Source organism: Meriones unguiculatus, chromosome 3 (assembly GCF_030254825.1).
Source record: "Meriones unguiculatus strain TT.TT164.6M chromosome 3, Bangor_MerUng_6.1, whole genome shotgun sequence".
In the NCBI taxonomy this organism is placed as follows: Eukaryota; Metazoa; Chordata; class Mammalia; order Rodentia; family Muridae; genus Meriones; species Meriones unguiculatus.
The window spans coordinates 83814556-83840339 of record NC_083351.1 but is presented as its reverse complement, the minus strand read 5'-3'; the positions used below and the strand labels follow the sequence as shown (position 1 = coordinate 83840339).

General features: G+C 41.8%; 1 protein-coding gene across 4 annotated transcripts in view; it reads left to right on the top strand.

Annotated features, from left to right (window-relative positions):
• Positions 1–25784, top strand: part of Plagl1 (PLAG1 like zinc finger 1) — a 66327-nt gene that overhangs the window by 6092 nt on the left and 34451 nt on the right. For 2 of the 4 annotated variants that reach the window (XM_060380264.1, XM_060380265.1), the window contains exon 1: positions 17056–17184. The exons of the other annotated variants lie outside the window; for them this stretch is intronic. The gene's annotated coding sequence lies outside the window, so the exon portion shown is untranslated. Of the gene's footprint in view, positions 1–17055; positions 17185–25784 lie in introns of those variants that run through there. 4 annotated transcript variants of the gene reach the window in all.

The following is a 25784-nucleotide window of genomic DNA, read 5'->3' as shown; positions in this document are numbered from 1 at the left end:
GGGATGGAATGAATCTCTGAGCCACCTCACAATCACAAGAGGGCAAAAATCCCCTGGATTTTGTCTCTGAGTACTGTTCACAGAAACAATCTCTATTCTCCATGCTTTCCAAGCTTTGCACAGGCAGTCAAGGGTACAAGCAGACTTCCGACTTTCTCTACCCCCTTTTGCTATGAAGGTATTTCATCATTCAAAGGAACCTTGCAGCTGGGAGACGGCTCTGTGTGTAAAGTGCTTATCTTGCAAGCATGAGGACCTAGGTTCAGATTTCCATTTCCCATATCAGCACCAATACAGGGATCCATGTCTCTGCCCTGTGGTGAGGAGCTCGATGTCTGGCCAGTATAAACCATGTCTCAAGAAAGTCAGGTAGGTAGTGAGATGGCACAGAGGGTCAAGATGCAGGCCAGCAAGCCTGACAAAGCAGGAATGCTGGGAGACAGAACTTCTGTAAGTTGTCCTTTGACCTCCATAAACATACTTCAGCTGTCACTCACACATGCATAAACACACACACAAAATTAAATTTAAAGTAAGGCTAAGTAGAGGGAAACATCAACATCAGCCTTCAGCTTTCACATGCCCACACACAGGTAAGCATACCCCCTGGCTCCCACTATGCCAAAATGTATATATGTGTGTGTGTATACACACACACATTTTTGTATAAAAGTTCTCTTTTTTCCCTCCCTGTAAAAATATTCTTTGAAGGGCAGAATAGAAAAACTGATGTAAGATATTAGATACAAGATATAGAAATATTCGCCAACAGCAGTAGGACCTTGTAGAGTATGTAGAGGCAGAAGATTTTTTTTTCCACAAGTAGTTAATAAAACTTAGAATAACAACAATTAAAATTTCCTTTTAAAAAATCTGACAAAATTGAACTTGTAGAGCCTCTTACCCTGCCTACCCTGTGACATGATTAATTCTACCCTGAACGTGAAGTCCTTTTCCGGCTTCAATTAGTGAATGGAACACGTGTGGACTCTCTCAGAACTCATCATCTGAATGACTCATTACCCACTTAGTGTCCATTCTTGCGTGCCACCATCATGTTCCTGTCTCCCTAATGGTTTTGTGGAGGATTGTAGTGCAGGCTTCAGCTAGATTACCAGGAGCGAGGTTTTGGGCAAGTCCCTTCTCCTGTACTGAGCAGCCTCTTATGTCCCAGGCATGTCTCTGCCAGCTCTGGGAGCTTTAAACAACAGCATCATTTTGGACAGTTTTGCTGGCTGGGGGACACAGCAACAGTGATCCCAGATTTAGTGGAGGTTCCTTGGTTTGCAGCAGTGGTTTTTGGTGAAGAAGGAAGAGGAGTGAGTCAGGCGGAAGGGCGGTGGCTCTGTGCTGTACCTGTCTAAGACTCTGGACCCATTTTAAGCTTTTTTTTTCTCTTCACTTTCCCTCAACAGCCCCATCTCCAAGCACCATCACACTGAGGATTGCAGTTTCAATGTAATTGTATGGGGGAGGGGCTGCACATGAAACAGTTCAGTTGGATTTGGGGAGCACAGCTCTTAGGCCTACATCTCTTCAAGGTCTCTGAGAAGCTCTGAACAGCACTAAGGAACATCGTAATTAGTTGTTAGAATCTGACCTGGTGAGGTTTATTATTCTATAATAACTTTTCTGTGGTTCTGAAGTCTTTTTTTTTGTTGTTGTTGTTGTTGATCAAGGATAGAACTCTTTAATACAGTATTTTAAAAAAGTGAAACTACCTACATGTTTAGAAAGACTAAACATCCAATAAATGCAAGTCAGCTTTAAACATACAATGAAAGAATAAAACCCACATATTATCTGTTTTAAAGAACATGTTTCTTTTTTAAAGAACAAGGGAAGACTACACCACTATTTTCAGCTTTAGTTAATTTATTATTATTCTGTGGGTGGGTGTGCCAGGGAGGTTCTGGAGTCTTTCTAAGTGAAAAGCTGGAAGAATTAGTACAATATAACTCTCTGCTCATCCCTTCCTTACATTTAGAAGTATAGAATGCCTGTTGATTTTGTTGAACTGGCTGAGTAGGTAAATTAGATTTAAGATTGTTTAACCTTAAAGTCCTCAGCATGTGCTTCTTAGGAAGAGTGATATTCTCCTGGACAGGCACAGAGCAGTTACTAGTTACCAGTTACCGCAGGAGACTCAACCTGCTTTGAGTCTTTTAGCGTTTTTAGAGTATGAAAACAGGCAACCCAGGAGTTGTTTGGATATTGAGTGTTAGTTTAATGCTTTGAATTTCATTTATTCTGGAACTGCAGACTTATTCTCTTTGTAAATGATATTTTCTGAAGTCTAAACTTTTTTTAATGTACCTCAATTTTGGTTTGCTAATTATTCCATAATTTAAATATTGAGACCATGGTGTTTTTTATTTTTATTTTTTTGCAGGAGTACTATGCGTACGATGTATCTTTTCCAGCATATTGATTTATAAAGCATGTGCAAGTTGCTAATTTGATATTATGAATGACACTTTTAAAAAAGTTTGTTACTGGGATAATTCAAATAAAGGTTATATAGTAGGCATTAATTTTAATTATCATTATTTCATTTGTATAATAAACACTTTAAATTGAATATGTTGGGTGAAACATGATATACATACTTATTATGGAACGACTGCATCAAGCTATTTATATATCTTGTATATCTCATGCTAACCATTGCTTTGTTGTGAGAAATCTTAAATGATATTACCTTAATACTGTTATTATTTGGTTGAGGTGGTCTCATGTATTCCAAACTGGCCTTGAACTCATTATATAGGCAAAGACAGCCATAAACTTCTGATCTCCCAGCCTTTGCTCCCTAAGGAGGTTTTTGCAGGTTTATGTGATGCTAAGGGCCAAAGCCATGGCTTCATTTTGCATGCAAGCCAGTCACCATCAGCTGCGCCTCAGTTCCAGTCCTCTGTCAGTAATTTTCAAGTGTGTAAAAATTAGCTGCTCCTGTATAACTAAAATTCTGTGACCTTTTGTCTTAGTTAGGGTTTCAAGCTGTGAAGGGACAACATGATCAAGGCGACTCTTATAAAGAGCATAGTTTAATTAGGACTGGCTTACAGTTTCAGAAGTTTAGTCTGTTATCATCATGGCAGGAGGCATGGTAACATCCAGGCAGACATGGTACTGGATGAGTCAAGAGTTCTACATCTTGATCCAAAGGCAGCCAGAAAGAGGCTCTCGTTCCATATTGGGCCAAGCATGAGCATAGGAAACCTCAAAGCCCAGCTCCATAGTGACACAGTTCCTCCAACAAGGCCACAGCTACTCCAACAAGGCCACACCTTCTAGTGGTGCCACTACCTGTGGGCCAAGCATCCAAACACATGAGTCTATGGGGGGGTCAAACCTATTCAAACCACAACACCTTTGATCCATAGTTCGTCAGTCCTAGACCCTATAAGCTTCTCATTATTACATATAAGTGAGTTCATGTGGCACTTGCTTTTCTGAATCTAGCTTAGTCACTTAACAAAATGCTCACCTTTCTTTCTAAAGATGGAGGAGCAATCCATTTGAATGTATTCTAACTCACTCTGTAGGCCAGAGAGCCCCTCCCGCTGCCCCCCCCAAGTCCTGGGATTAAGAGCATGCACCACCACTGCCCAGCTAAAATTTTCAAAATAGATTCTACCGTTGATGAGTGCAGTTCTCAGTTATCATCCAAAGAGCATTCATCCACTCCTACATCCTGACTATTGTCCACAGTGCTGCAGTGAGCATGGGTGCAGACAGCTCTTCCATACATTGCTTTTACATCCTTTGGCTATGTGTTCCGCATTACAGGAAGGCCTTCATGTTTCTGTACCTGTAATTATGTTGCTTCTAAGAAATAGATGCCTTTCTTATCCTTGCTATGTATACCCCACATGGGGTTAGCTTGCTAACCTTAACTCCTTTTTAAGGTAGATTCTGATAGTTCTCTTCCCAGTAAAAATTACTCTTTTCCCCTTTGTAACACTGTAATTACGGTTTTTCAAGAATATGGATACTAGACAATGTAGACTGCAAATATTCTATCCAACTTACCCTCGTAGTTCATATCTCACTTTGGATGTTTGGCAGGTCTTTTATCTCAGGCTTCTGGTTCTGCGTCTGTAAGTACAGTTTCTCTCAGTGTAGCTTGTGCAGACCGCAGACGTCTGTTTTGCTATGCCTGCCCCACCCCATTGGTTTCCCCTGTGCAATGAAGATTCAGCAGCCTTACCTTGACTTTGTTCCCCGATGTTGTTGTGTTGAGTCCCCAGTTTACCTACCAGGCCTCCACTTATTTCTCAGAATTGTTTCCATGTGCACATGTGCTCTTGTGTGTGCACTCATGAACATGCGTGATTATACATGTAGAGGTGAAGGCAACCTTGTATGTGGTCCTACGCCTCCCACATTCTGTTTGAGACAGTGTTTCTCCTTGGCCTGGACTCTTACCATGTAGGCCAGGCTCACCTGCCTGTGACCTTCCAGGGGTTCATCTGTCTCTTCTCTACCTCATAGATGGCTACCACGAGCCTAGTTTTTTCATTTAAGGCTTTGTGAGGCAAGCCTTTTACTGACTGAGCCATCTCCCCAGCCATTAAAATTGTCTTTTAGAATCCATTGAACTCTCTGGACTGCTGCACTGTTGCTCCTCTAATGTCCTTGTTTCAGCAGCATTTGGAAAGGAGAGGATACAAAAGGGTCTGGTAAGTTATTTCATATTAGAACAGGGGGCTGAGAGGCCGAGCACTTATTAGCTCAGTGTTGGAGTACTTGCCTCTCATGTGCAAGGCTGTAGATTTGGCCTCCATACTGGAACACACACACACACAGACACACACAAACACACACACATCCCAACTTGAGATGTAACTCCATTAGGAGTGTTTGTCTAGTATGCACAAAGCTGTAGATTCAGTCTCTATTACTACTGCATAAAACTGGATGTGGCAGACAGCTGTAATCCCAGTATTTTTGGGGTCAGATGCAGAGTGAGTCTGAGGCTAACCTGGAACTACACGAAACTCTGCGAAACAAAACTAACAAACTGAATGAACAGGAATGATATAAAAGGAGGAGGACATGATTACTCTAAAGTGTGGAGAAGACTTTTGTTGTAGATATAAGGGGGAAAGCCAGCAGACGGAAGAGTCAGGATGGACATGGCTGGCAGACTAAACCAGACCATAAGAAGAGAGAGGGGGAGAGAGCCAGAGAGGAGCAGACCAACAGAGGCAGGCAAGGCCAAAAAACTAGTAGCCAAAATGGCTGTTATATGGTATCAGGCTAAGGAAGGGAAGGAGTAGCGCAGCCCCTGAGAGGAAGAGGCTTAGGGGAGGCGCAGGGTTAGAAGTGCAGGGAGGAACCACAGGGCCTGAGTGAGACTTGTCCCAGGTTTCTTAGGGACTTAACTCAAACAAGCAGAGGAGTTGCTTTTCTTGGATTATGAAAAACACCACTTTCTCCCTTTTCTGTTATCTTCTTGCCTATTGCAAATGAATTTTTTAATGAAATTTTGCTTACAGTAGGCAGAAAAGTAGACTAAATATCAGATTTTGACATCTGAAAACTTTTATTTTTCTGTTTTAGAGGTTAATGTTTTATGAGATCAGGAGTTCAAGGCCAGCCTCAGCTGTACAGTGAGCTTGAGGTCAGCCTGATCTACTAGGGAGCCTACTTCAAACAAAACAAAATTACAAAATGCATAAAGAACAAAACAGTTACTCAAAGAAACGAGCCATTCTTGGCCCCTTTGTTTTGTGTAAGCCACAGCTCCCCAGCTGGTTACAGACCATCTGCTTAGTTCTTTTGTAAATCACTGACCAGATATCTGGCAGAGACAATCTACCGGGAAGGCTTGTTTTTGTTTTGTTTCAGAGGGAAGAGGGCAGGGACGGTAAGAGGGCTGCTCCCAGGAGGGGCGGGGCAAGGGAAAGCCTCTAAAGATGCCACTTCAGTGATCCTCCTTTTACTTAGGCTTTGCTGTTCGCATTTAGCCCCTTGTTATCAGTCTGTTCAGTTTTTGAATTCTTCAATAGATTAAACCAGTGATTGCATTGGAGCTGACAAAATCTAATTGGCTCTAGAAATGTTCTCACAGACACACCTAGTGCTACATTTGACTCCTCTTCAAGACACTCTCCATCCGATAAGGATGAGATGATTAGCCATCCCAGCCTTTGGTGTAAGGCTAAGGAACCCTCATCTTGTTGCATCTGGCACATGTGTAGAAGATGAAAACACTTTTCCAGATGAAGGCATGTCAGCAGAGGGACGAAAGCAGTACCTGTGGCCCTACTGTGCTCACCAGATGTCAGTCAGATGAAGATATGCGTAGTGTTCATTTTGCTTATGGAAAAAAAGATCTAGTCTCATGGGAGGCCATTCGAGGGATACTTGGATATGAGGAAGTCATTGCTAATAATGACAAGAGCACAGAGAGGAGGGCAGAAGTCCTGTGAGCCAAGATGGCCATTTTATTAAAAAGAAGATACTTGTAGATAGAGGTCATCATTAGGCTAACACCAGGCCAGGGAGAGGGGATTTGGCAAAAGCCATGAGTCCAAAGAACAGCATACTTTATTTTTTTCCCCAAAATATTTCTACTGATTATTGGGGCTTTCACATAATACATCCCATTTACTTCCCATTCTCCCAGGTCCGCTCCCCACACCCTTGTGACCTCCTCCAAGAAAAAGAACAGAAACAAAACAAAACAAAGAAAAAGACAAGTACAATTTGTGTTGCTGATATACTCACTGTATCATGGTCAAACTCCCAGTTGTCAGGCCCCTAAAGAAAACTGAGTCCTTCCCCACAGCCACCCAGCCAGAAGCCCTCAACTATGAAGAGCTATGCTTAACATTTTTTAAGAGTTCTCTCCAGTAGCTTCCTGTCTAGACCGTTTCTTTCCTTTCATTTGTCAGGTGGGGGTGGGTGGGTGAGGGAGATTGTCATAGAAGCCTTTCATTCTTAACCACGAGACTGCAGTCATTGATACCACTATAAAAGTAGCTTCCTTGCCCTTTACGTTTAGCAGTGGCTTGAATCATGGACTTCCACATGGTTTCTGGTGACAGCACAGACCACAAACATCCACACGGCCTTTGGCAGCTACAAGGAACACGAACTTTAACTTGGTCTCTGGCAGCAATACAGACCCTGGACATCAACACAGCCTTTATGGTTACATGGACATCAACATGGACATGGCCCGTGGACATCAACATGGCCTCTAGTAGATCACAGGCCATGGACACCAGCACGGCCCTCAGCAGCAGCACAGGCCACAGATATCAAGGTGGCCTCTGTCACGACAGCATGGACATCAACATGGCCTCAGGCGGCAGCATGGGCCACACTCATTAACAAGGCCCCCAGTGGCAGCATGGACTACTTCATTTTTTTTTTTTTTTGAATTTTATTTTTTTTCTTATCAGTTACATTCTATTAACTCTGTATCCCAGCCGTGTCCCGATCCCTCATTCCCTCCTAGTCCCTCCCTCCCTCCTTCATCTCCACCGTGCCCCTTTCCAAGTCCACTGATAGGGGGGACCTCCTCCCCATTCATCTGATCCTGTTTTATCAGGTATCTTCAGGACTGGCTGCAAAGCCCTCCTCTGTGGCCTAACAGTAAAATGGACTTTTAAAATGCCACCTCCATTTTCATTCAAGAAAATTCAGTCTAAGCGCTGACTGAGTACTCAGCTGGCGACACTGACAGATTACTTTCAAGTTGTTAACAGTCTGAAATCTAGTTAGCAGCACGTAAATTGTACAATGTGGTTGCTCCCTGTGGCTGATGTCTGTTGTTCAAGAGTGCCGGATTAGGAGGGAGGGAGAGAGGGGGGTGTAGCCTTGAGTTTCAGCTACAAGCCACAGGAGAGATGCTGCAGGGGGGAACACTGATAAAAACATTTGCAAGAAGAAGAAGGCACATACAGTTAACCTGCTAGGATGGAGATTCAGAGTGGTGCCTGCTTTCTCTATGTCCTATTTAAAGATAGAAAAAAATTGTTGAATTTTATTTATTTATATTTATTATTTATAATAAAAATTTATTATCTACATGTAATAAGATATTTATATTTTAAGTATGTTATTTAATATTGTATGGCAAATAAACAGATCCGCATAATCTCACCAATCAAAACATGGATCGTCCTCACGGCTGGGTGTGGTGGTACACATCTGTACTCCCAACCCTCATGGAAGTAGAGGCAGGAGGATTTCTGTGAGTTTGAGGTTATCCTGGTCTACAAAGTGAATCCAGGACAGCCAAGGCTACACAGAGAAACCCTGTGAGAAAAAAAAGTTCCTTCATGATTCTTTAAAATCATTTTTATTTATGTGTAATGTTGTCTTGCCTGAATGTATGTCTGTGTACCATGTGTGTGCTGGTGCCCATGGAGGCAAAAGCAGTGATGGGCTATCCTGGGACTGGGTTACACATGACTGTGAGCTGTCATATGGGTGCTAGAAATTGAACCTGAGTCCTTTGGAAGAATTGCCAGTGTTCTTAATGGTTGCACCTAGTTTAGTTTTCTCTTTCTTCTTCTTCTTCTTCTTCTTCTTCTTCTTCTTCTTCTTCTTCTTCTTCTTCTTCTTCTTCTTCTTCTTCTTCTTCTTCTTCTTCATGGTTACTTGACTTATAATAAGTGCCACCAAGAAGCAATGGTGAGTAGTTATTTTTTTCTTTGCTGTGATAGAATGCCTGGCACAACTTAAAAGAGGAGGAATTTATCTTGGTTCATGGTTTCACAGGGTTCCACCCATGGTTTTATGGGAGCCTATGATAGGTAGAAGCGCTTCTTCAGTTCTTGGAGGATAAGAGATAAGGGACAGATACTGTACCAAGAGTATGTTTCTAATGACAAACTTTCTCCAGTTAGATCCTATACCCTCTCCCCATCTTCTGTTGCCATCATCTTATAAGTCTATCAAGATATTATTAGATCATGGATTAGGAGAGAGCCTTCACAACATACCTGGAGGTAAGCCTTATTCATGTCCTTGGTGCTTTCTTTCTATTCAAGCCTGGCCTCTCAGGCCTTTCTTAGAAATCTGGATAGGAGCCTTGGTGGCTCCATAATTCTTGCATTCTGAATGCTTCCAATATCAACATCATATGGACAGTCTGCTTCCAGATCCAGCATTATCCAGGCCCCCTTGAGCCCTTCTGTCAACTTGACACCCAAGCACATCACTTTAAGCTATAACATTTTACCTCTGGTTCCCAAAAGGCTTCTGTACGTCCCATAATGCAAGATATATTCATCCCAAGTCCCTATAGTTTTGCAGTCCCAACATTATTTAAGAGTTCAAAGTCTCTTCTAAAACTCAAGGTAAACTCTTATGAAAATTAAAAGCTGTGTACCTCTAATATACATTGCCACAGAGTAAATATACTGATTCCAAGGGGAAAGAGGAGGACACAAGCAAAGGAAGGGTTGGACCAAAACCCAGTGAGGTAAACGTTAAATACTATTACTCCATGTCTGGCATCTGGTGCATGGTGGGGTGTGATGTAAGGTTCAACGAGATTGTGGAGCAGGTCACATAGCCTCTTTCTTCTGCTGGCTTCGTTTGTCTATAGCTTCCTTGGTAAACATTATGTGTTCCTGGCCTCATCAAAACTCAGAGGTCTCTATGGCAGTTCAGGCTTCACCCACATTGCTTCATAAGTCTCTCTCAGGGACTGTCTGCAGAGACTTCTATGCTCGTACGAATTGCTAGCCTCTTGGGCTTTTTTAGAACTCTGGCAGGAAGCCTCCAGAAGAAGGGTTACCTTGCTTATTACATTTTCCACACTTGCAAATCCAGCATAGTGTAGGTAGCGATAACGCCTGCTACCTGCTTGAGCATTCTATGGGTCTCTTTGAACTACTGCAGTCGTACTGAGTGCCTGGCAAGCTGAAGCCAGGCAGACACTGCCCTAAGCATCTTTCAGATGATTTTACTCTTTTAAATTCTGGAGCCAGACAGATAGCTCAATGGGTAAATGTGCTTGCTACCAAGCCATATGACCCAAGTCCCACCCCTGGGGCCAACACTGGAAGAAGAGAAGCCCACAAGTTGTTCTCTGATCTTTCCATGAGTGCAATGGCAAGCTTACTTCCTCAAATAAATTAATAACAAAAATAAGTTTTTCAAATTCTGGAGACTGCCTTCAGTGGAGTAAGCAAGTTCCTTAGGTGTTCGTGAAGACTCTGTCATATTGCCCTAGTGCAAAGGCCTTGGATGTTCTTTAACACTGTTAATCCCACTAAAACATTTTCCTCATCTTCAACTTGACACAGGCTTTTCTGGTCAATGGAAGTTTTCCAAATCTTTCTGCTCTACATTTTGCTACTAATTCTTATTATAAACCTGGCTAAAATCAGCCGACAATAAACACACAAACACACACACAAAGCCTAAATGCTATGCTGCCTTAAAAATTCCTCTGCCTGATAAAACAGGATCAGATGAATGGGGAGGAGGTCCCCCCATCAGTGGACTTGGAAAGGGGCAGGGTAGAGATGAGGGAGGAAGGGTGGGAGTGGGAGGGAATGAGGGAGCGGGATAGAGCTGGGATACAGAGTTAATAAAATGTAACTGATAAGAAAAAAATAAAAATTAAAAAAAGAATGGAAAGCAGGGCCCTTTAGGAACACAGGAAAGGTAAGTGGGCTGTAACTGAGAAGCAGGGAGTGTGGAGTACACTGTAGAGAGGTAACACAGTTCTCCACACAATGTCTAGGAGGAGAGCAGAAGAGGCATGATTTTTAGTTAACAAGAAGTTTAAATCAGCACAGTTCTCACTACTTTCTGGCTGAGCCACTATGGAGAAGTCTTAAATCTATTTTGAAGCTCTAAGGAGGGAAACAGAAAAGAAAAAAAAAGAGCATTTCTTTTTCTTAAATTATACAATTTATGGTGCATATTCATAATTCAGCCCTCTTTTACCGAGACCACAGAATGGCCAAAGCATGAGCTCCAGAAACAATAAACAATGTTGAAATAAAAAAAAATTCCTCTGCCAAATTAATTAGTCCACAATTAATTAAACTTAAACTTAGGGCATGGATAAAACGTAGCCAAGGTTTTTACCAGAATGAGACACAAATGGCCTCTAGTTATGCAGTTTTTATTGCTCATGTTTCTGTGCTATTCTGGTTGGTTGGGATTCCATCAGAATCATCCATTAAGCTCCATTTATAGCACTTTAGGCTCTCCACAGCTCACTTCTCCAAACCTTTCTAAATTCTTCCCACAAACCAGTTCCAAAGGCTTACAAACCACATAGTCAACATTTAATGGAAGCAATGACTTGACCTTCGGAAATAATTTTCTGTATTACTTTTCTTATCAATGTTGCAGAATGTTTGTAGAAGCTGCTTAGAGCAAAGAGGCTATTTTGGTTTCTATTTTCACGAGAGTTCATTTCATGGTTTCCTGGCCCCATGCACTTGGAAAGAACACCCCTGATAGTAGCAATATCACCATGGTAGAAGCATGTAGAAGCCAATTTTCACTTTTTGGTACAGAGAAAATGGTAAAGGAGAGATGAACTGAGTTATGAACTATAGATTTGACCTGTAAGTGTGATCATACTATGATGGTTTTATATTAATTGTCAACTTGACAAGTTTTAAAACTGCCAAGTGATCTGTTTTGTCAATATTTTCTCCCAGACAGAAGCTTGAGTTCTCATTTTCTTTTGGGCATGCATGTGTGTGTGGGGGTGTGTTCATGAAATCTTGATTATGTTAATTGATATGGGAAGACTCCCCCATTTTGGGTGGGACCATTACTAAGACATGGGATCCTGTACTGTGTCAATGGAAAGGGGGAGCAGAAAAGCAAGCAAGCACACACTCATTTATTTCTTTGTACTTTTAAAGAATTGTATGCGCAAATGTGACCACCTGCTGCAATCTTCTGCCACTCTGACTTCTCCTGCAATGAGGGAGTGTAACCTTGAATGGTGAGCTGAAGTAAACGTACTCCCAATTAAGCTGTTTTTATCAGAATATTTTATCAGTAAAAGAAACTAAGGCATGCAGGATGTTACTTTTTCATGTGATTTCTTGGACTCAGAATCCTGTCTTAGGTATTCCTTCATGCTGTTCAGAATATCAATATACTTGTTTTATTGATGACATTTGGGTTTCTAGTTTGGAACCAATATGAACACTTGTAAGTAGTTGTATAGACATGGCATCTGCTTTGTTTGTTTGTTTTGCTAAATAAGAATAGGAGTCCAGGATTATAAAATAAACGTGTAGCTTCATAAGATAATCTAGAGCCAAGTATTGTGGTTCATGCCTATTATCCCTAGCACTTGGGAGGCAGACACAGGAGTATCACCAAGTTTGAGGCTAGTTTGTATCCTATGAGTTTCAGGTCAGGCTAGGCTACACAAGGAGACTCTGTCTCAAAAAGCAAAGAAAGAAACTTTCAAACTGAATCAGTTTCTTTTCCCTTTAGGGGTGTTCCTTTTAGCTGCTGTTTTTCCACATTGTTGCTAGTCTTGGCATTGTCTGTCCTTTTAACCAGAGCTGTACTGGTGGGCATATAGTGGTATTTCACTTTAGTTTTCCCTTGCACTGGGGAAATGATTTTAAATGTCTTTTGTGTGACTGCTGATCTCGATGTCCTCTTTGGTCAGATTTTTTAAAAATATGTTTTGCTCATTTTTATCGCATTCTTGTTGTATGTTAATCACATGAGTCCTTCGGATATTCTAAGTCCCATGTCAGTGATCTGTGTTGTCAATATTTTCTCCCAGAGGCTTGAGTTCTCATTTTCTTACATGGTCTCTTCTAAAGAACTGAAGATCCTATTTTCAGTAAATCTGCTTACCAATTCTTTCAGTCAGGATCTTTGGTTTGTGCAGCTAACAACTGCTGGTCCCGGGAGTTCTTCTAGACCAGAGTTGCTGGAAGTGTGTCGTGCGCACCAGCTTAGATTTTCCAGTAGCCACAGTAAAACAGCTTCCTTCAGCAAACCCAGGTCATATATGTGTGCAAACTAATATATCCAGAACATAATCATTGTTATCATTTCAACGTGTAGTCAGTACAAAAGTATTTTAAACACTTACTAATGTGTGTCTGTTGTGTGTAGGGGCTACGTTAGTGCCACAGCACGCATGTGGAGGTCAGAGGACAACTTTGTGGGGCAGTTCTCTTTTCACCTGGGAGTGGAGCATACGTCATCAAGTTTTAATTGTTTTTAATCCAGAGTCCTTGAAAAGTGAAGCACAATTTTAACAGGTAGTTTATCTCAGTCTTGACTAGCCACAGTTAGAGTGCTAAATAGACTAGTGACTGGCTCTTTACCATGGAGAAAAAACCTGCTTGCACTTAAAACAAGAAAATGAAATCAAATTAAATCACAGACCTACAGAAAACATAGGCAGCGTACAATTTCCAGCCAGCTCTACAAAGCAAGTTCCACACCTCCCCAAACATATACATGCCCATGTCCTAATCACTGGGACAATATCAAATATTATTTGATTTTTAAAAAGTGCAAATGTAGTGAAGTTTTATATTCTAATTAAAAATTTATGCTAAGGGACCAGCATGCCCAGTTTTTGAGGAGATTTCATGTGAAAACATTAGGTATTATGCTTGTATTGAAGTAACTCAAGTGGGTTCAAATTACAATACAATGACAAGTGTCCTTATAAGGTAGTCACGGTGGAGACAAGAAGACAACCTGGAGATGGAGGCAGAGATGTGGACAGTGTGGCTGTCAAGCCAAAGAGCGGCTACCAAAACTTGCTAAAGCCAGGGCAGATTCTCCTTAACAGCCACCAGAGGGTGCACGTGTTCTTTGCTGAATCTTTTAAAATTCAGCTTCTGCAGTTTTGAGAAAGTAAGTTTTTTGTTTTGAACCAGCCATTTGTGGTAATTTATTGTGACAGCTATAGGAAACAAGTATGCCCATTAGCAGGTCAAGGAAGGTCCCCTATAGTTCTACTTTTTGTTTTCAAGAATGAATGTCAGATTTTGCTCAATGTCCTTTCTACATGACTGAAAATTGATACTGTCGCCTATTACTTGGTTATTGTGTTCATATTTTGTATCAACTGTCTGTTCACGTGGTGTAAATATTAAAACCGCCACAGCTGCTACCACCAGTAAAAATGTTGCCTGATAATGAAAAGTTCTGACACATTTTATCACAGTGTAAACCTCAGCATTGCTTCTCTTGCTTTTTGATAAAGAAAAACTTTTTTTTTTTTTTTTTTTTAAATCTGTTAGAGTCTCATGTAGCCATGTCTGGCCTTGAACTCACTTGTAGCAAAGGAAGACCTTGAATGCCCTGAATAGCTAATCCTCTTGCTTCTGCCTCTTAAGTGTTGGGGTCATCTAGTGAGCCACCATGCCTGACTGATAAAGACATTTTAAGAAGTCAGTAAAGAGTCTGTGCAATCAAACCATGCTTGGAAGTACTGAGAAAAAGAATGATTACAGGGTTTCTGTTTGTCGAAGGCATTGCTGTGGAGACCCCACGGTTCGGTTTTGCTATGAGAGACACTCTTGACATTGGTGGCATTTTGAAAATGAGAGGGTTTCATGAGAAAATATCAAATGTCATTCTTTTCTTTCTTTCTTTTTAAATGCAGGTTTGATAACACTGTTGAGGCGTAGCCCAGCAGCCATGCAGCATGGTGGCTGCCTGGCAGGAGCTTTGTGGCACCCCACCCCCACCACTTTAGTGTAGAGTTATCATTCCTCACTGGTTTAGCCCTGTGAAGATTTATTTACACCCTGTGATATGTGTCCTGTATGTGTCCGAGGAAAAGATGTCCCAGCTACCAGGGAAACCCATTCATAGTCAAAATAGAACTCTGAAAATAGCATAATAGGAAAAACAGTTTCGTGTGATTTATTAGCAACGAGAGACTCCTGTATAAGCATATTTCAGGAAAGCATGAAAAAGTCAAAATTAGACCACCCAAGGGAAAGAAAATAACCAAGGGGGGGGGAGGGAAAAACCCTGACATCTTATTTTTCTTTTCTTTTTTAAAACAGGGTCTCACTACATAGTTCAGGCTGACCTTAAACTTTTCCATACTCCTTTGAGTGCTGGGATTACAGACGAGCATAAGTGTCTCAGATGGCATTCTTACAGTGTCCAGTTTGAGAATTGATAGAAGTGCCGAGTCTCCACAATCTGCCTAGACCCACCATCTTCCTACCCTTTGAGATATGTTGAAAAACAAAAAACAAAAAAACAAATCCTGAGAAGTCACAAAAATCAGCCCTTTGGAAATAAGTTGGTAGCATCCTTGCGAGGTGTCCAGGAACCTACACATTTAACCCTGCGGTTCAGTCACCTCCTGGGGCGCTATGCTCGGCTGCAAATCCCGGCTGGAGATCATTGCAAGGGCTCATTTCTATCGAGGAGGGGTTTGCCGGGGCCTAAGGATTTACCAGTTGCGTTGCCTAGGCAAGCAGCATTCCCGATTCTGGCTGCTTCTAAGTGCCCTCCTTCTCCCAACCCTCCTTGCATTAAAACCTAAAGAATTCACAGGAAAAGAAAAGAAAAAAGTCTACAAAAACAACACTCAGTCCTAAAACGGAAGTTGATTCAGATATAACATGAATGGAACATTATACTCATTAAAGAATGTAACTCAAAAACTCAAAGAACACGATATAGGTGGAATGGGGGAAGTAGGCCATTTGGTCCTTGATAAATGATTCTTCAGGCATTCAAGCAGAAAAACCAAGTGACCTTTGAAGAAATCTTATGTAGGATTCAGGCCTTTGCATGGAGATCCTTTATCAGTAAGACAGCTGGACGTAGTCTTTTGAGAATGTAATACCAGCATTTAGGAGGTGGACGCAAAAAGATCAGGAGTTCAAGGACAGCCTGAGCACACAGTGAGTACAAGGCCGGCTTGGACTACATGAGACCCCATTTAAAAAAACATAAGAAGAAATTGTTTTGTGTTCTGTGAGGTTTTACAAGGCGTAGATTTAAAATACCCGTGCTTTTGTTTTGCTTTGTTTTGTTTATCCACATGTGAAGATAAAAGCATATTTTTCCTCTAACGTTAAAGTCACATACTACTTAAGAAAATGGCCTAAGGAAAAAGATATCCAGCCTTCTTTACTAAAACAGAAGTAATCCAGGAAAGGCTTACAGTGACCATCAAGTTCGTTTAAATCTCAAGTTTAGACCGCACATTTAGCGCTAATGAGCAAAGAGTAAAAGAAGCAGCAGTGGAAAATGAGTCTGGGTTGGGGAGGAGAAAGTATGCAGCAGCCTCGCTGCCGCTCTCTCACTCAGGAGACCGTGAAACTGAAACAAGTCAGGAACGCCTTGTTCCTTAGCTTTTCCACATCACATTCAGACCTCTTTTAAGTATGATCGCCTTACAAGGACGAAAGCAAACGCTGGGGGTTCACTTTGGGCTCTTAAAAAAAAAAAACTCAAATAGTATAAAATATTTTCAATGTCTAAAGTATGAAAAACGTGAGCCTACGGTCATAAAAACTGCCTCAGTCCGTCTTGTTTTCTCGCTGGCCAAGCGGGAGAGTATGGTTTCTAGAGGGGCTGTCACGGAACTTGGGGTTGTTAGACCCTCAAAGCTGTTGTCGGTGGCTGTGCGGCCCGCGCCAGCGGTGGCCCCGTGGCTCGCGGGGGACCGAGCTCCCTCGGCCTCTGGCTGCGAGCGCCCGCCCGCGAAGCATCTCTCTGGTTTCTGGTTTGCGCTGTGGCCGAGCGCGGCTCATCCCGCTCCGGCTCCATCAGCCCTCGACGCACATCTTCCGGCTGAGCCGCGGCTACCTGCGCCAACGCGGCACCTGGGCGACCTTGGCTTTGCGCACACAGCGGATGAGTCACCGCGCAGGGCTGCGTGGCTGCCCCCCGCCCCCGCAGGCCCCCGAGCCCCAGTGGGGCCTCCTCCTCCCACGTGACGCGGCCCACTCCTCTCCCCCCAGCCTCGTCCGCGCAGCCCTCCCCTTGGCTGCGGCGTTGCGCGGCAAAGCCCACGGCGCCTGCCATTCGTCACTCGGCTGGGGTGGGACCGCCCCGAGCCTTCATTTAGCGGCCGCCGGGGCGTTCTCCGGCTGCACTCGCCTGGCAGGCGGGAGAACGCTCGGAGAGGCGCGGCCGCGGGCACGGGCTCGCGGCGAGCGGAGCGGAGCGGGCGCTGCTGGCCGCGGTCATGGCTGCGTAGGCTGCGTCCCGGCTCGGGTAGGTGGCGACCGCGCGGCAGGACGGCCGTGCCGCGGGGAGGGTTGCCGCGCTCTGCGCGGACCACAGGGTCCCGGGCCGTCTGGCTCCGAGGAGGTAAAACTCGGGCTCCGGCGCTCTGAGCCACTCGTGCCGCGCTTGCTCGCACCCTGGGAGTGTGATGCGGCACTTAGCCGCGGTCCTTGCGACCTGGCCCGGTCCTCGTGACTCTGAACTCACTAAGAGCCTAAAAAGAAACTCGGGGGGGGGGGGGCGATTTGCGTCCTTTTGGTTAAAACGCACTTATTTGGATGCTTAACCGATAACTGGGAGTTCTCGCTTGTGCTCTTGAAGCGACTTGAAAACACCGGACTCTTACGAATTCCTAGGGGAATTCAGAGCGCAACTTGTGTCCTTTTCTCCAGGCTCCAACCAACTTTCAGGACGCTGGTAAGGGTTTTGGCTTTGCACCAAAAGGGTTTAAATATGTTGGGAATTCCACTTCCCTCCCCGATTCCCCTGCAACAAATGTGCTACTTTGATGTTTTAGGAATCGGGTAAAAATTAAAAATAGAAATGTCCCAGCGTAGGTCTTTCTTCCAGGAATCTTCCTTTAACCCCACCCTCCAAGGCGGCTTCGAGGCCCTTTCCGTTAGCTCTCTGGAGCCTCGCCGAGGTCCCGCTCCCCCGACGCAGGACCCCCTCCCTTTCTCTTCCCTCTGCGTTTTAACCCATAGGTCTGTGTTGGAGACTCTGTCTGCTTACTTAACGCGTGGTAAGTGATTAATATTTTAGTGATGTATGAGAAGATAAAATCTGTTGTTTCGTGGTTTTTGCTCTAAAACAGTGGGAAATGTATGTACTAATAAATGAGAACATTCATTTAAGCCAAGAAAATTAGAGTTGAGGACATTTGACGTCTGCGTTTCTCCGCTCTCGCTGTCCCGTGCCTCTGTCCTCATCCCTCACAGCGCGGCATTGTTCCAAACGTGAAGTCCGTATTTGTAAGTTGTGAAATCGTTTATGTAGACAGTGATAAGAAACGGAAAACCACAAGAAGAGATTTTTAATACGTCAGAGGGTCTTTATTTTATGCCCCCCCCGTTTTATACACATGAATGTGTGTAATGATGTTCTAAAATGTCATTGCTTACTCTGAGTCATAGTCAAAAAGTTTAAACACCACTCACTGCCCTAGATACATTTTCAGATGCACCAGAGGACATGTATAAGAGGCTGTCTGTGTAGTACCGCAAAGCTGGACGACACCTTCATGTCGGCCTGACAGAGAAACATAAATCATGTGTCAGTCATAAAATGGAGCACAGTATAGGGGCGAATGAAGTAGTTTTGTGTTTCCACACAGATACCTCTCAGTGTTGAGGGGGAAAAATAAAACTAAGTTACTTAATATTGCATCATTTCATCTATGTAAAATTCAGAACCTGGCAAGCAAAGCTATTGTTTAGGGAAGCGAAGAGATATGAAATGTCAAAATGGGGAAATATAAATTAAAGCTATGAACATGAAGTTAATGGTCGCCTCCCTGGAGGAGTAGGGAGTGGTAGGGCTGAGGGAACGTGAAGGACACTGTGATTCTGAAAACTGCATCTCCTGGCCAGTGGGCAGTGTGACCTGAGCCACATTTCAGGATTAACAACTCTTAATTGATACATGTATGTCTAAACATTAATTCCCCCCCCCCGTCAATAAATTAAAGAAAGTGAAGAAGCCTGAATTCACGGCTTGAAATCTCAAAATTTCCATTGTGTCATAAAAAGTCGATCAGGGAGAGTTACCTAGGAAACGTAACAGCATTAACATTGTATTTCATGATTTCTTTGGGGGCACATAGCTATTTATTAACTCCCCCATATGTTTCTATACATTAAAAATTTTAAGTGTATTTTAAAAGAACTTGAGAAACTTAAGAAAATTGAAGTCATTCAGTGTGCTCTTTCCAAAAGTAACTTTGGTGTTACTTGGACTTATATTTTATTTAGCAGTTTAAGCTCAAATGAGGTTTTGTTATGGGAAAAAGAAAAGCAAATACTAAAATGGTCACAAAGCACACAAACTTTGCAAACCTCCATGCTGGGGTTTAAAATGTTGGCATGCTGCATCCATTCCGACTTCAGTTATTTCGTGGCTCCGGGCCACATTTCCAGCACTCAGCCCCCACATGGAACTTTATATTTTATTATGTTCCACACTCTGAAATTACAGACCAGGACGTTTCCAACTTCGCAGACATTTCTCCTGGGAAACATTGTTCTGCATACAGGTCATGGTTGAAGAAACTTTCGGATAATAAACAGACATTCATCTTTGTGATGTGTGTGTCTTGATTTTTTTTTTTTTTTAAAAAAGCTTGGCTGTTAATGAAATGTGTTCCACAATGATTTCTAAAATGTTTATGGTTCATGTTTTGTCAATAGTTCTGGAGCGCACGTACTTGTGGGTGTAACTGTGTATGTTTTGCTTATGTGGTGGAGATAATACAAGATTAACTGCATTTTATTTTATTTTTTTTTCACCTGGAATGGCAATTGTGGCTGTGCCAGGGCCTCCCCCTCTGCTATGGGCAATGCCCAGCTTGGTCTGGGCTTGCTTCTGGGCTCTGTACCCATTTGTCATCTGAAAACATTACAGTTTTTTGTGAGCGGTTGCTTTACATGTATTCCGTGGTTCTGTTTAAGAAGTAAACATGTTTCCATTATGCTATATTTTTTCATTTCACTGTTTGAGAGGTATTCTCTAGCTTCAGTGTGGAAGGCTTGGGAAGTGCCCCTCCCATTACTGATTTCTAGTTTGCACTGCAGTCAACATTTGTATCAATACCACTGATTTGTTTACTTTTGAGAGTCGATTTGTGGTCTTAATTGTTCCTCATATGATCACGTAGAGTGTGCAATCAAAGGCTTTCTAGACACAGTCATGTATGTATTGTGTTCCTTTGTATGCATGGACACTTTACCTAAGGTTGCTTTTTCAAGCTTGGGAAGGTTTATCCTTGATTTCACTCTCCCCTGTGCACAACCTTTTTTTTTTTTTTTTTCCCTTTAGGAACAACAAGCAGATGTACTAAACTTTCTTGCATGTTTTTAATCTGGCTTTTATATTTTTGTCCATGTCAAATTCTGGATATTATTTCTTTAGATCCGTATTCCAGTCATCCAGTTTGCCTTTTTTTTTTTTTTTCCTCCAAATTGAGCTACAACTTACTTGCAAAATGTGGAAAAGGCAAAAATAAAGGGTGTGGCCTGATGAAATGTACTAAATATGCGCCTATGTGACTAGGCAGATGTGGTCATAAAGCCTTTTCATCTCTGTTCCTTCCCCCACTCAGCTGTCCTGATTTCAGTGATCATGAACTTGAAAATGTGCTATTATTATTATTATTATTATTATTATTTGGCTCACATTCTTGAGAGCCATTCACACTGCATTATACGTTTTGTTTGTTTGCTTGTTTTTCTTTTCTATACAGGACTAGCAAACTGTGGCCTATTTAGCTAATTCCAGCCCATCACATAGTTGCATATAGCAATTTTTATTGGAACATGGCCAAAGCCTGTTTCTGTGTTTATTACTGTGGCACTATCTGACCCACAAAGCCTAAAGTATTTATTTTCTGGCTGTTAGTGGGATGTTTATTTTCCCCACAGGAACAGTATTCATTACTAATACTTTATCCATTTTACTTTTTTATGAACATTAGAGTTGTTTTTAATTGGAGTGTTACAAATTAAAGTGCCATAATGTTCCTTCTTCTTAAAAATGAATTTATTTTATTTCAATTATGCATATACATGTGAATTTGCATGGGTTTCATACAGGTAAGTGCAGGTACTGACAGAGCTGGAGATGCTGGGATCGCCCTGAAGCTGGAGGTAGGTCTGGGGGTCTGAGCAGGGCTAACTGCTGAGCCATATCTCCATCCCCCGAAGTTCCTGAAACTCATTGGTAGAGATATGTCTCCTGGGTACAGATTGAATGTCCCTAATCTTAAAACCTAGTCTTTTTGAACTACTTCATCTGCTAAGCATTTGGGTACCTGTGTGCCACAAGTGGGAAATTCCACACCTGGCCTTACATGACAAGACTCAGTCAAATGCAACTTAATAAAAGTAGTGTATGAAATTGCTTTCCAGCTATCTGCGTGAAGCGTATGTGACATCTGGCTGAGGGCGGCCATATAGCTTAGGTACATGCATACCTAGCACCCCTGAGGCTCAGGGCTCAATACCTAGCAATACTAATAAGTAAGTAAGCAAATTAATAAATTAAGTTCATTTTATATGTAGTCTTAGCCCCATTCCAAAAATATCTCATGCATATTAAGATTTTTAAGATTATCAAATGATAAGGGACATACAATCTGAATAACCCAAGAAGTTGTATAGTTTTGTTGCATCATCACAAGTATTTGTAATAAGTAGCATTTACATTTTTTTTTGAGACATCTAGCCTAGGAACTTAGTATATAGACCAGGCTGGCTGTGCACCACCGCCGTTGCCCCTGGCTGCTGTGTACATAGGCCAGGCTGGCTGTGCACCACCACCGTTGCCCCTGGCTGCTGGCACAGCACGATTTCTTTGTGAAGAAGCGCTTGCTTAAATATTTTGTCAGTTTTAAATTTTTGTTCCTTTTAATTCCTAATTAAAGGAGAAGTCTGGAAGGAAGGCTTACCAGGCACATGCTAACAAATTGTTATTTTTGAGACAAGGTCTCATTGTATAGATCTGGTTGCCTCAAACTCCCAATGTAGACCAGGCTGGCCTTGAACTCCACCTGCCTCTGCCTCCTGGGTGTAGAGATTAAAACCCTGTACCATTTGGTCTGTGTAAAAATATTTTTTGCCTCTGGATTTTGTCATTTGCCTAATACTCCCTCCCATCCCCCCATGCCTACTGTGTGTGTGTGTGTGTGTGCATGTGCGTACACATGTGTGTTAAGCCTTGAGTCTAAGGCCTGGCATAGGGTAGGAAAGTGTTTACCACTGAGGTACACACACACATTCCGGCCTAATTTAGTGGTGCCTTTTGATAAGCAGTATTATTTCTCTGAAGTTCAGTCTATCGGGGTAATAATGCTTCTGTGAGTTCCACCCATAAATGATTCAAGATCTCACCTGCCTGTAGCTTCTACCAAATGGTCTATATTTTCAGTTCTCATGGTGGACCTATGGTTTTTGCTATTTGATCCTGCTGTATGTGTTAGGACAGGATCAGGATGACTTTTTCCATGTGGGCAAACAACTTCTATATAAGTTAATTGAAAAAGATGGTATTTTCATTGAATGATAGCATCTTTGTAGAAAAAGGAAAGATCATGTAACTGGGTCTACTTCTGAATTTGTTCTCTTCCACTTATATTGCTTTTCAGTTCTAGAGTTAATATGTCTTAATACGGTTTCCAGCAAGTTGTCGTTTCTTGGTGCTGGGCATTGAACATAGGGCCTCGTGCTTGCTAGACAAGCATTCTACCACTAAGCTGCTAGACCTGAAGCCCTTGGCATGGTGTGTAGCTTCTCTAATTTGTCCCGCTTCCTCCTGTGAGTGTGTGTGTGTGTGTGCAGGTGCCCTTCCCCATATAGGCAAATATGAAGGCCAGGGGTCAACATCATGTGTCTTCCTCAGTTCCTTCTCCAGGCTGGTGTTTGAGACAGTCTGTCAGTGAACCTGGAGTCCACCTTCTTGCTAGACTGTCTGCCACCAAGCCCCACCCCCTGCCTGTCTCTCCTTCCACAATGCTGAGGCCACATGAATGAGACCAGGGCTCACTCACTATGTGGGGTGCTGGGGACCTAAAATGTTCATGTTCGTGTAGCAAGCACTGTACCCATCTCTCTAGCCTTTGATTTTTCTTCATAACTTTAAATGAAATCTTTGCATTTTTATAAATATTAGAATGAACTCATGAGTGTACATTTTAAGAATCTATTGTACTGGCTTTACAGAATAAGTTTTGAAAAATTGTCCATTGACTTATCCATTAATATCATAATAGAAAATTGCTATTTATGAACACAGTATACCTTTCCATTTTATAAATTCTTTGGTTACTCTCAGTGTTATTTTGTGGTTTACTATGTAGAGGACTTATATATTATTAAGTCCCATTATGTGCATTTTATAATTTTCCTCCAAGTTTTATTTCCCATGTATCTTGTTTAAAATAAAAATGGTAAATTTTTGTGTCTTGATCATGTATTTTGTGACCTTGCCAGATTCATTCATTATTTGAGTAGTGTATATACTTGTGAGAATGTCCTAGGTGCACAATTATGCCACATGCAAAGAGAAAAATAACCTTAAAAGGGTGTCTAGTCTATTTTCCATTTAATCACTTTACAGCGTGATACCACTCCCTCCCCCCTTACCACCCAGTTCTGCTTTCATGCCCTCTCTCTTATCCCTCTCTACTTCTTTTCAGAGAAGGGGCCCCCTAAGGGGTGGCAGCCCACGTTGGCAAAGGGCGTCTAGGTTTACAATTGCTGTTAAATGTTTTTTTGGAGTTTCTTGCCTGTGTGATAAGGCAAAAAAAAACAAAAATTTAAAAAGTAAATTTGAACCTTGAATTTAAAAAATTATAGAATTATATAAAATATAAAATTATAGAATTTTTAGATTTACCAAGATAGTAGAGTGTTCCTATATTATCTGCCCACCTTCCTGTGTTATCTTATATAGCTATCATACATTTACCAAAATAAGGTAACATTGGCATAATACTTTAAGCCAGTGGTTCTCAAGCTTCCTAATTCTGTGACCCTTTAATACAATTCATGTTGTGGTGACCTGTGACCATGAAATTATTTCATTGCTACTTAATAACTGTAATTTTGCTACTGTAATGAATTATAATGTAAATGCCTATGTTTTTCAATGGTCTTAGGTGACCCCTGTGAAAGGGTCATTGAACCCCAAATAGGTCACAAAAACCATGGCTTTAAGCCATAGACTCTATTCAGATTACCATAGTTATTTTTTTCATGAATGTTCTCTTATATTACAGTTCACACAGCACATTGCATTCAGTTGTCACATCCCGGCTTTGTTCCACCTTATGGCAATTTCTCAGTCTTCATCACCTTCCCACTTTTGAAGAGTATAGGTCATATATGTTGTAGAATACCTTTTAATTTAGATTTGTGCACTTTAACGGTTATATACATGTTATATATTTGGGTTAGAACATCACAAGGTATTTACCCTTTTTATTATACCTCTCCTGGGGGCTCATGGTATACACATCAACCAGTGATGTTAACCCAACCAGGTAGGGAAGATGGTTTCTGTTATGATTCTCATCATTACATTACATTTCCCCCTTTATCCATATCTTGTTCATTAGAAGAAAGTCCAAATTCAAGCGATGGAAAGAATTTCAAATAGTATATGGATATAAGTTAAAAGCCACCATTGTAATTAATATTTTGAGGGAAATATTTTGAGGTGCTACAGTCTGGTGCTTTGGGAGGCTGTGAACTCATTTAATATGTTCCTTCTCCCACCTTCGAATTGACTCTTTTTCAAGTCCTGATTCTGAACACCTGAGTTTAGTAATTAGAAACCAGTATGTGGGTGCTAGAAATCCTTTTGTCAACTGACCTGTCACGGTTTCTAGGCTTCCCCAGTGGTGAGTCTATGGACGTTTACTCAATTTCAAACTTGCCCAGTGCCTTCTCTATCTATTGATGGCTTCACATTTGCTTTTCTTAGTGTGATGATAATTTTTTATGAATTCTATATGAATTTTCATGCCAGTCTTTCATGAAGGATCCCCAACCCCGGGATCTTTTCAAAAATAGAAGTAGCTTTGAACTTATATGTTGATTTTTAAAAGAATGGATGTGTTTGTAACATCTAAGCATTCCATTCACCTCACTTGCTTTTTTAAAAAATGTTCTTGAGGAATACTTTTAAAGGACATTGCACACTTTGTTAGGGTTACTCTTGATCTTTATAATCCCTAAAATGTATAATTTCCCTTTGTTTCCGTTTTTTCTAAAAGTAGCCAGCATTCCTTTGCCACGGGCCAGGGCATCTAGAGTTACCTGTGGTGACTGTGGGTGCTCCTATCTTGCTGTGAAGATGGGTGGTAGTGTCCCGCCAGTGCTCAGTGCTGTGGAGCTGAGAATGATACTGATTTTGTTTTTGTTTTGTTTTGAGACAGGGTTTCTCTGTGTAACCTTGGCTTCCTGGACTCTTTTGTAGACCAGGCTGGCGTCAAATTTGCAGAGATCCACCTGCCTCTGTTTCCCTTAGTGTTGGGCCACTATGCCCAGTTAATACTGATTTTATTAAATCCATTTTCTAATCTATTAGATCTTGAAGCTCAGTTCCTTCTGTTCCTTTCCTAGTTCTCTCCCTTTGTTGTGCGGTATAATCTTGGGGAATTGTTTAGCTTGCCAGTGTTCTTATCTTCGTTTTCCCATCTCTAAAAGGTGGAAATCAGGGCTTTTTCCTGTAAAGTTAGTGAGACTACTAAGTGAATACTTGGTGTAAGGGTTATGAATTATTCCTATCCTCTAGGAAGCGTTCATTTTATTTCTTCTTTGATTTCTAAGCATGTTAGATTGATTACTTTATTATAACCAGTGCTTAGTCATCAA